The following is a 9,951-nucleotide window of genomic DNA, read 5'->3' as shown; positions in this document are numbered from 1 at the left end:
CTCATGCTAGCAACCACAGCAAAGATTAGAAGGTGAAACGGGAACAGCTACCTCAGGGGAGGGTAGAGAGAAGACAGAGGCAGGCTCTTTCCAAAAGTGCAAAGTGTCAGAGCAAGAGGCACCTGGCACACGATGGAAAGTGAGACATTCTGGCCAGACATAGGGAAAACACTTCCACAAGAATGCTGCTTAAATAGCAGAATAGAGCCTCGAAAGCCTGTGGAGTTTCCATCCTTGGAGATATTCCAAAGTGAACCGGCCAACACCTTGCTTAACCCGCTCATGCTTTCAGCTGAGGGGTGACACAGAGAAAGTGAGAGGAGCCCATAGGTTCATTCAAACTCCTCCCTACTTTTTTCCTTTTGCCAGGAGTCGCCTTCCAGAACACAAGTGGGACATCCTTGCTACCCAAAAGACTACCGAGAAACCATCTGGCTGTCTTCCTTGCACACCACTCCCCACATAATGCAGAATGACTTCCACACAGCTCTTGCTGACAGAAGAGTGACCCTGGAGGGCAATGGACATGCCGAATGGTGCCGGGCTGTCATCCGCAAGCTGTTGAACTTCTCGACATGTGGCCAGAGCCAGGAGAGCACCCTCCTCGGTGCCTACGAGCAGGCTGGGAGCGGGCACTTCTTTGTAAGGAAAATGCGCACCCTTCCCTTCCCTCGCTCTCTTTAGAAGCCACTGTTCTGCTCAGGGGCACCTTTGGGGTCCCATTAAGAGGCCTCTTGCCAGCCCTTTGCAGAGCTGTGCACAAGGGGCAAAAGAAGAGCTGCTTGTAGCAGTGTGCAGGGTGAGAGCTCTCCTTGCGGACAGCCCTTGCTGACTCAAGGGAGACCAGAGCAGCTGCCCCGCAGCACTTTCCCCTCTCTTACTCGGTACCATTTCTCCTTCCTGCCTTTCAGGCCTTCTCCCAATTTTACTTTGACTTGAGATTCCTTAACGTGACCAAGGAGCGCTCCCTCCTCACTGTCAGCAACAGCATCCGGAATTTCTGCACAAGGAGCTGGCAAGATGTATGTTTCCCACAATGGCTCATGGGAGGCTCTGGGGAAGCTGCAAAGGAATAATCAATCCCCCTGGGCAGAGCTGCCCTCATGGCTCCAAAACACCTGCCCAGTCCACACAAAATGTCTTTGCATGAAGGGCCTTACAGAGCCATCCTTCTTCATGCAGCAGTCAGCGCTCAGCAGGCCATTGCACCTGCAAGGCAATTGCCTGCTGCCAGATCATTTCTAGGAGCTCAAATAACTTCCCTTCCTTCTCACACCCGCCCCCAGCTGTCTTCTAGCTACCCTGAGGAAAATCCCTGGCGACTGCGTAGCTATTGCACCAACGCCAACTACGTCCTCACCCTCCTTGAGATTAATGAGACCAGCTGGAACGACATCATCATCCAGAGGAAGGTAAGCAGCAACCTCAGCCCAGCATGGCAATGCCCTCGCAGGCAGGTGTCCAGCAGCACCGTGCCCAGCTAACACGCAGCTGTGCAGCTCAGCCCTGTGGCCAAGGCTCGTGGAGACCTCCTGCTTGGGGACACGCGCTGTGCCTGTGCCAGGCCTGGCACGCAGAGCCCCAGTGCTGCTAGGGGCATCTCTGTGCTAGAGCTGCCCTCACGATGCCCCTCTCTCCTTTGGCAGCCCGGGAGCACGGACGTCGGCTGGAGCCTGGACTACGCGCTGGAGCTCGTCGACACCATCCAACAGGAGGTGCTGCACTTGGTGTGGAAAAAACCCTCCGTGCGTGCTGCAGCCGTGGCCTTCGTGGGTCTCGTTGTCATCCACATGCAATGGCCATGTAGGAGTTGGGCTGCATCTCTAAGACAGTAGGAGGGCCATCGAGGCTGGACGGCTGACTTGGGCAGGGTGACTTATAAATATATAAATTAACTTATAAAACTTATAAATATATAAATTTATAAATATATAAATTATATTATAATAAATAGATAAGTATTATAGAAATTATATTATAATAAATAAATAAAGACGTAATATAGAAATAAATGGCATTCTAAAGAATGCCTTCCAGAATGCATTAAAGAAATTCTCGTTCTTTGGCTCTTGAATCAAAAGGATTTTAATGTTGTTCGTCCCAGGTAAGGGGGGGTGCCGATGGTGGGAGCTGAGGCGAGGTGCCAGAACAAGGGCCTTGGCCGTGGGGAGGTGCTCTGCAAAATGCAGCTCAGTCCCCGGAGTGTGGTGTGACCTGGCTCCCCACCGGCCTCTGCTCAGGTCACCTGTGGCTGCAGCCCTGGCCCGGGGACGCTCAATGGCCTGTCCTGGCCTCAGAGTACGGAGCTGAAAACCCAGCCTGGGAGCACCCCATTTCCCGGTCCTTGTGCACCCTCAGCTGTGACTGGGACCCCGGCACAGGCCACTGGGATTTCATTCCTGCTGTGGGTGCCACTGTCTGCTGAAGGGCACAGAGCAGCAGAGCGGTGGAGGAGGGAGGACAGGGGATGTGAAGGCTGAGCCGAACAGCAGGGAGCAGGAGGCAGCAAAGCCTCTGACTCAGGAGGGGACACAAACGCAGGGACAGCGACCCACATTCCAGCTCCTTTTCCCGGCCCCGCCGCGCTCCCAGCCTTTCCACGGCCGCGCTCCCGCCGGCGGCCGCCGCTCCGGGCACTGTCCCCTTGCCCGGGACGGCAGAGCTGCTGCAGCCCCAGGGCCCGGCACACGGCCGCACTCGCAGCCACGGCCGCCCCCGGCGCAGAGCCCCCGGGCGCTGCCCCCGCCGCCCGCACCCGCTGCCCGCAGGGGAAGGGGCTTCGCGCTGCCAGGGACGCGCTCCAGGCGCCTGCGGAACCGGGAACCGGGGAAGCGGGAACCACTGCGGGAAGGGGGAGCTGGGGATCGCGGTCCCGGCCATGCGGGAACCAGAGCTCGGGGGCACCACGGACAGGGGCTCACGGGGACTGGGGGGAAGCAGGGACGGAAGCACCGCGGGAAGCAGGAAGAGAGTGACGGGAGCAGCGCGGTAAGGACGGACCGGGGACGGGAGGGACCGGGGGAAGGAGGAATCGGGGACCGGAGAAAGGGGGAATCGGGGACGCGGGGACCGGGCAATCGCGGTCCCAGCGACACCGGCGCTGGAACCGGGAGTGAGGAGAGCGCCCCGCGCCGGGAGCCACGGAGCTGCCGCTGACGTCATCACCCGGCGCCGAGCGACGTCCCCGCCGCAGTGAGGCGCTCTGCGCCGGGAGCCACGGAGCTGCCGCTGACGTCATCACCCGGCGCCGAGCGCCGTCCCCGCCGCAGTGAGGCGCTCAGCAGCCCCCGCCGACGGCCTCAGCACCTACTTCAGCACCATCGTGTCTGTGCGGCTCTGCTGGGATGGCGAGAACCACAGAATCACAGAACGCTGAAGGTTGGAAGGGACCTCTGGAGGTCATCTAGTCCAACCCCCTGCACACGCAGGGTTGCCTAGAGCACGTGGCACAGGACTGCATCCAAGCGGGTTTTGAAGATCTCCAGAGAAGGAGACTCCACAACCTCTCTGGGCAGCCTGTTCCAGCACTCTGTCACCTTCACTGTTAAGAAATTTTTCCTTAAGTTCATGTGCAACTTTTGGTGCTTCAGTTTGTGGCCATTACCTCTAGTTCTGTCGGTGGCCACCAGGGAAAAGAGGCCAGCACCATCCTCCGCACTCCCTCCCTTGAGGTACTTATATACACTGATTAGATCCCCTCTCAGCCTTCTCTTCTCCAGGCTGAACAGGCCCAGCTCCCTCAGCCTCTCCTCATGGGGCAGATGTTCCAGGCCCCTAATCATCTTTGTGGCCCTGCGCTGGACTCTCTCCAGCAGCTCCACATCCCTCTTGTACTGTGGAGCCCAGAACTGGACACAATACTCCAGATGCGGCCTCACCAGGGCTGAGTAGAGGGGCAGGATCACCTCCCTCGACCTGCTGGAGATGCTCTTCTTAATGCACCCCAAGATCCCATTGGCCTTCTTGGCCACGAGGGCACACTGCTGCCTCATGGTCAACTTATCCTCCACCATGACGCCCAGGTCCCTCTCTGCAGAGCTGCTCTCCAGAAGGTCGGTCCCCAGCCTGTGCTGGTGTCTCCCCAGGTGCAGGACCTTGCACTTGGCCTTGTTGAATTGCATGAGGTTTTTCACCACCCAGTTGTCCAGTGTGTCCAGGTCCCTCTGGATGGCAGCGCAGCCCCCTGGGGTATCAGCTACTCCTCCCAGTTTGGTATCATCAGCAAACTTGCTGAGGGAGCACTCTGTGCCTTCATCCAGGTCATTGATGAATAAACTGAACAGAACTGGACCAAGGTCTGACCCCTGGGGGACCCCGCTAGCTACAGGCCTCCAACTAGACTCGGCACCGCTGATCACCACCCTCTGAGCTCTGCCATCCAGCCAGTTCCTAATCCACCTCACTGTGCACTCATCTATCCCACACTTCCAGAGCTTGCCTAGGAGGATGTTGTGAGGGACGGTGTCAGAAGCCTTGGTGAAGTCGAGAAAGGCAACATCCACCGCTCTCCCCTCATCTATCCAGCTGGTCATTCCATCATAGAAGGCTATCAGATTAGTCAAGCAAGATTTCCCCTTGGTGAATCCATGCTGACTACTCCTGAGCACCTTCTTGTCCTCCACGTACCTGGAGACAACAGCCAGTATGAGCCGTTCCATCACTTTTCCGGGGACAGAGGTGAGGCTCACTGGCCTGGAGTTGCCTGGATCCTCCTTCTTGCCTTTTTTGAAGACTGGCGTGACATTGGCCTTCTTCCAGTCTTCTGGCACCTTTCAAAGGTGCTGGAGAGTGGCTTAGCTATGACATCTGCCAGCTCCCGCAGCACTCTGGGGTGCATCCCATCAGGGCCCATGGATTTGTGGGTATCGAGTTTCCTTAGGTGCTCTCTGACCCAATCTTCCTCTACTCAGGGGGAGTCTTCCTCTCTCCAGGCTTCTTCTCTTGTCCCTAGGGCCTGGGGCTCTAAAGGGCTGCCCTTGGTAAACACCAAAGCAAAGAGGGCATTCAGCAAATCTGCTTTTTATGTGTTATTTGTAACCAGGGTGCCCATCCCGGTCGCCAGCGGACACACGTTTTCCCTGATCTTCCTTTTGCTGAGAAGCGGCTGGCCGTGCTGCAGCTGCTCTGGGTGCTCACCGTGCTGGGCCTCAATTTCACCTTTGAGCTGCTGCTGTGCCAGAAGCTGGCGGAGGGCACGCGCGAGCTCTGGTACGGGCTGGTCATGGCGCCCGTCTTCATCCTGCTGCAGCTGCTGCTGCTCCGCGCCTGCCGCGTGAACTGAGGGGGCGACGCGGATGGGCCAGAGCGGAGCCACTGCGGAGCCGCCGCGTCAGGACGGGGCAGCGCTGAGCCCTGAGCAGCAGGCGCGGGGCCCGGGGGCCTGCGCTGGCCTCAGCGCCAGGCTTCACTCCAGCCACGGCGATTCTGACATCTCCGCAAAGGCCCCGTTTGTGCCGCGTCGCCAACGTCGGCCTCGCTCGGCTCTCATGTGAATGTGTCCTGATGTGCAGGCCCTGTGGGATGGGCCAGTGAATGTTAAGCAAAACTGTACAGATAGGGGAATTATACACATACAGCTCCTTGTTTGTTGTTGTTGTTTTTTTTACCCCTGGAAAGTGGGGGCAGCATCTTTGCCACCCCTTGATATTTCTGGCACCTTTAACGACACACGCTGGAGGGAAAAGATGTGAGAAACAAACGCCTCTTCTTTACACGGTGAGACTTGAGCTCTGCATTTCGAAAGAAGACATTCTAAGATGGCTCTGTGCAAAGACACGGCTTGGAAAAGCCCTACACACAATCCCTCCCGCCTCCAGTGCTCAGGAACAAGCCATGATGTGTTTGCAGCCTCAGCAGATGCTACCAAACTAAAAGTAAACCAAGCAAAATTCTGCTTGTTGTTTTTTGCTTTCATGATGTGAGCATGATTAGGCCTCAGTTGCAATGCCTCGCAAGGCCTCGGGAAGCTGGGCTGCGAGTGAGTCTAGTCTTAGCCACTGTTTGAGGGGTCGTGGCTGCAGCAGGAGGGCTTTCTCTGCACTGTGGCAGGGAAAATGTAATGCGCAAGCTACGCGCCCTGCCCATCCCTCCGCAAAACAAAGAACAACAAAAATAATAATAATAAGAATAAAAATAAAAAAGGAAGAAAAAGGAAAGTGCCACAATCCATTTTGTGCCTCAGTCCTTCCCCCTCTAAGCCCCGCAAATACCTTCATCATGGGAGGTGGGTGCTGTGGTGCCGGAAGTGCAGCCTGCTCCTTCTTAGCCCCCTGCTGAGCAAGGCGCGAAGGGCCATGAGATGGCACGGGTGCATAAGAAGGGCGCTCTCCAGGTGTCTCCTCACAGCACCTTGGGAAACAACAGTCACCTCGCTTGAGACCTGTTCTGTCAGCCTGCTCCTGGGCTGAACCCCATCCTAGCATTTTCCAAGAGCGGCTGCCATGGCATACTGAAAACGTAGGCCAGACTGCCAAGTGAAGACTAGATACTGGTCTTCCTCCCACGTCTGTCCCTTTCAGAGCAAGAACTCCTGCTTACACCACCTCTGGCCTGACTTTCCCCTCATTTCAGTGCTCGCCGCTACAGGGAGTGTATACGTGACACGTGACGCCAGTGCAGCAGGTGACGGCCAAGAAATGAAAGCCAGTACGTGCCTTGGGGAATTGCAGACTGGATAGAGTTCAATTCTACCAATAGCCCCTTCCCGTCAGGACAGAGAATAAAACACAGAGCAGGACGAGGATAAGAAGAGATGTTTGAGTAGTGCCAAAAGCAAATGTACCCTGAAGGCCCTGCAATACACTTGCTCTTACCTGACATAAAAAAGTATATATGCCTGCTGTTTGAGGACGGTTTTGATGTCACAGGCGACTACCGAGTCGTCGTTCATCTGATACCACCGTCCATTACTGGCCTGCAAATAAAGGCAGAGATGCCTTTAGAGCAACCACATGCTTTCTTCAGGAAAACGGCCAGAGAACCCTAGCAGGCAAAGGATACTCCAAGACTCGTCACCAGGACACCCGTAACAAGTCCTTTCCCCTTAAAAGCGGTGCTTGCCAGCCACAGGCAGGGGCAAGCTTCTCTTCACCAGCACAGATTTTGCCCCGCCACAAATGAAGCTGATGCTTACCTTGGTGAAGCAGACGTAGTGCCCTGCACGACCGCTCAGCCCTCTATGCACCAGGACCGCGTATAAGGCATAGAGGACCCGTTCTCCAGAGGACTGGGACATGTACGGTCGAAGGTTCAAATACTCAGGGTAGGCCACATCCTGAAGGCAGAGCAAGAAGATTGAAAACCCCTCTGGGAAGCCTTCATGAAAGAGGCGCAGGAAAACCCTTCTAAGAACATGGGCTGCACATTTTGTGACAGACACGTCCTCTGCTTCCTCAGGGAGTGTTCTTCCCCCAGACTGCATTTTAATCATTTCAGTTGCAGAGAACGGCTCCCTGCAAAATCAGTTCCTTAAGAGCAGAGCGTATGTTTCTCATCCCATGGGAACTTTGCTCTTACTGCAAGAGAGAGCGAGACCTACTAGTCTCACTGATTTTTCCTAGGCATCCTCCAGGGCTGCAGTTGCAGCTGGCAGACATTAAGAACTTTTGAAGGAGTCTTCTGCCGCGGGAAATCTCCCTGCCCGAGAAGGCATTACAGCCGCACACATACCTTGCTAATCTTTTCACCAGTGAAATCGCCAAATCTTTTCAAGGCGATGGTCAGGACGCTGGGTGAGTCTTGTATTGTAAGGCTCTTGGATGCAGCACCGATCTTTTCACACCTGCAAAGTACAGGCAATTGATTCAACTCACTGAGAGAGCAGCTAGCTGCAGTTTTCACAACTGAGGAACTGCACAAGATGTTGTGCGAGCGAGGCCGCAGAGCTTGTGCACTTGGATACTCTAGGCCCTTCACTTGGGAACTCTAGCACCTTTCGGAAGCTGTGGTGGCCTCCCACCCCAAATGCTTGTGCTCAGCTCTTTCCTGCTTGAGCTCACTGCTACCCAGAGGAGGCAGCTTTTAACTCCTGGCTGTAGGAGTAGGTTGGTGCACAATTTCCCAGTTAGCAAGGACGAGCGCCCCCAGGAAGACAGCAAGCGGAAGAAAATACTCCCATAGGCCAGCGTGTGCGCTCCTTGGCCAAGACTGCCAGCTAGTTGCAGAGAATGGGAAAGGTTCCGCTTTGAGAAGCAAGTGGACGCTTTGCAAGCTTCGGGTGAGTTCAGGCTGTGAGCTGCACAGCCAAAAGCTGCCTCTCATGCTCTTCTTTGTGCAGTAAGTCAAAGTGCTTTGAGATAGGCCACAGGTTCGGCCAGGATGAAGCTCCAATTTGGATGGCATTAGGCAGAATCTTACTTGCTGCATTGGTAGCAATTTTCACCTTCCAGCAGCTCCGCTCTCACAAATTCTTTGAGAGCGCTGGGGACAGAGGAGGCTGCCTGCATGAGGAAGAAAGTAGGGCACTGAGATCCCGGAATCTGGATCCCAGCCCGTGACTCCCCTCTTGCCGCGGGGCCTCCCTCGTTAACACCTGGGAATCCTCCTGTGAAGCAGTGAACACTAGGGAGAGGGGAGCTGAAGGAGAGTGTGCTGAACACTGACTGTGCTTGAGCGTCTTGAAGAGCCTTATCAGGCTAGAAAGCCTTGTTGGAAAGGTTGTCTCAAAGTACTGGGCTACCAAGAGCTACCTGTCTGTGGTGGCACACAATGAAGTTAGCTTTGCAGGAGTAAGAAAGGACAAAAAGAAAAGAAAAGAAAAAAACCCAAACCCAAACCAAAGCAAACCACTAGTAAAGCCATCGTATAGCAACTGGCAGTGTACAGAGGCAGTACTGAGGAAGCCTGGCAGGATGAGCATGTGTGCAGAGCCCCCAGCCATCCATCACCCCACGATTTTGCTGTGACCGGTGAGGTCTTCCTAAGGGAAGTCTGACGAGGTGAGAAAGTCACAAAAGGGGAGAGCCAAGCTCAAAATCTCAGCACCTTCAAAGACATCGTCGGCCAGAATTCCACAACCGCTTACCTTTATCTCCAAAGCGATGTCGAGGAACGCCTCAGAGGACTCTGAAACGGCTTGGCAGCTCAGACACGTTACTGCAATGCAAACAGAAACACTTCACAAAACACGAAGGACACTCACTTGCTCCATCTTCATTACTGAGAGCCAGTACTTGAGGAAAGCTCTTTGCAACAAACAGGCACAAAGGCACACTTCTGAGGGCACTAAGAGTCGTAAAAAGTACCTCTGGATGTTAGGAATCCTCCAAATATTTCACGGATGACCGTGGTGCCTTGCAACAAGGTGTCCAAGCTGGAAACAAAATGTTATCATTGTCACTCCCAAGAGCCCAAGCAGAGAGTCAAAGAGCTTTTCTTTTCGGTGAAAACCCTGGGCAACGCAGGGTAGCAAATGAAGGGTCCTAAAGTCCTAGAGAACACTTAAAGGATAAGTTGGTTCTGCTTACTCGGTGCATCCGTTCAAATAATCAACGTGCATAGCAGCCACGATGTAACGTAGGAATTCGTGAGCATCTTCCTGTCTGCCGAAGCAGAAACGCTCACCTCTTCCTAGTGAATAAAAGGGTTATACAAGGCTTATCTCATAGAAAGGGATAGAAGAAGATGTAGTTTGCTAAAACCTCCCTTCCCTCACAAAAAACAAACAAACAAACAAAAAACTCTCCGTACCCATTGCACCCATGAAACAGCCCTCTCAAAATTTAGGCCTTTCTACAGAGAAAGCCATGTGAAAAGACTTACGCCGAAGGTCATTGAGGACTGCCAGAGGCTCGATGGCCTTGTCAGAGCTGAACAGGACCTGGTTGATGTGTGTTTCCATGGTACACAGCATGCAGGAACCTTGCTCACAACCTGTTGAGCGTCAAGGAAGTAACCCCCTGGCTTTAGTGAAAGCTACCGACGTTGCTAGAGACAACCTTAAGCAACAACAAC

The sequence above is a fragment of the Tinamus guttatus genome, unplaced genomic scaffold, assembly GCF_059628265.1.
Source record: "Tinamus guttatus ecotype Peru unplaced genomic scaffold, ASM5962826v1 Tinamus_guttatus_pri_ptg000608l, whole genome shotgun sequence".
NCBI classification, from domain to species: Eukaryota; Metazoa; Chordata; class Aves; order Tinamiformes; family Tinamidae; genus Tinamus; species Tinamus guttatus.
Note: the sequence above shows the minus strand (reverse complement) of the source record.